Source organism: Onychomys torridus, chromosome 5 (genome assembly GCF_903995425.1).
Source record: "Onychomys torridus chromosome 5, mOncTor1.1, whole genome shotgun sequence".
Classification (NCBI taxonomy): domain Eukaryota; kingdom Metazoa; phylum Chordata; class Mammalia; order Rodentia; family Cricetidae; genus Onychomys; species Onychomys torridus.
In genome coordinates, this window is record NC_050447.1 from 67,628,863 (window position 1) to 67,629,734 (window position 872).

The window sequence follows — 872 nt, forward strand, 5'->3', positions numbered from 1 at the left end:
TCTGATAGGGTGTTAGAACTGTGTGAAATCATTTTCCTGGAGTCAAATTTTTCCTTTAGCTGGAGCCTTTTCCTTTTCTTAGCATGAGATATCTGAGGAAATTCTCATTTCTTTGAGGTCCATTGCCTCTAGTCTGATAGTCAGAGTGAGAGACACAAGTGTCTTAGAAGAGCTTCATTTTTGCCAGGCCTGTTACAGCTGGTAGATAGCTTATGCCCCAGTGGCTATTCCACCCCCACGTACATATGGGCAGCACTGAGTGGATTAAAAGGGGTAATTAATAATACATTTTTTTTTAAGATGACATGAAGTTGGTAACAAGATTGAATGTCACTAAGGGGAGTTTGAGAGAGGTAGCATTGGATGGATGTGATCAATATACATTTTATAAATACATTAATCTGTCAAAGAATGAAAAATAGTTTTAAAAAAATTGAACCACTCTCAGGAATAGTCCATGAAATTCTGTAGCTGATTCACTAATAGATGGGTCAATGTTATATTGTATTTCCAGTTATTGATCATTGGGGCATTTTATAGTTACAGGTAACAATTATGAAATTATGTTATCTTTATTAATGTACAGGCAAATATTAAATAACAAGTTAGATATGAGATTCTAGGACGGCTTCCTTAGCTCTCAATTTGTTCCCTGATTTAGTAGATATTCATAGAATATTTCATAGAATATTCAAGATCTAAATCAGCAAGGTGGAGGTGGGAAGCAGGGCCTGAGTGATATGAGGTACTTGGCCTTCTTTGAAAGATTTTGCAATGTGAAAGAGAGAATTAGCCTGGAACACTCAACATATTAACAAATGAGGCAGAAGGTCATATGCATAGAGAAAGTTATGAGTAAAATGACATGAGGT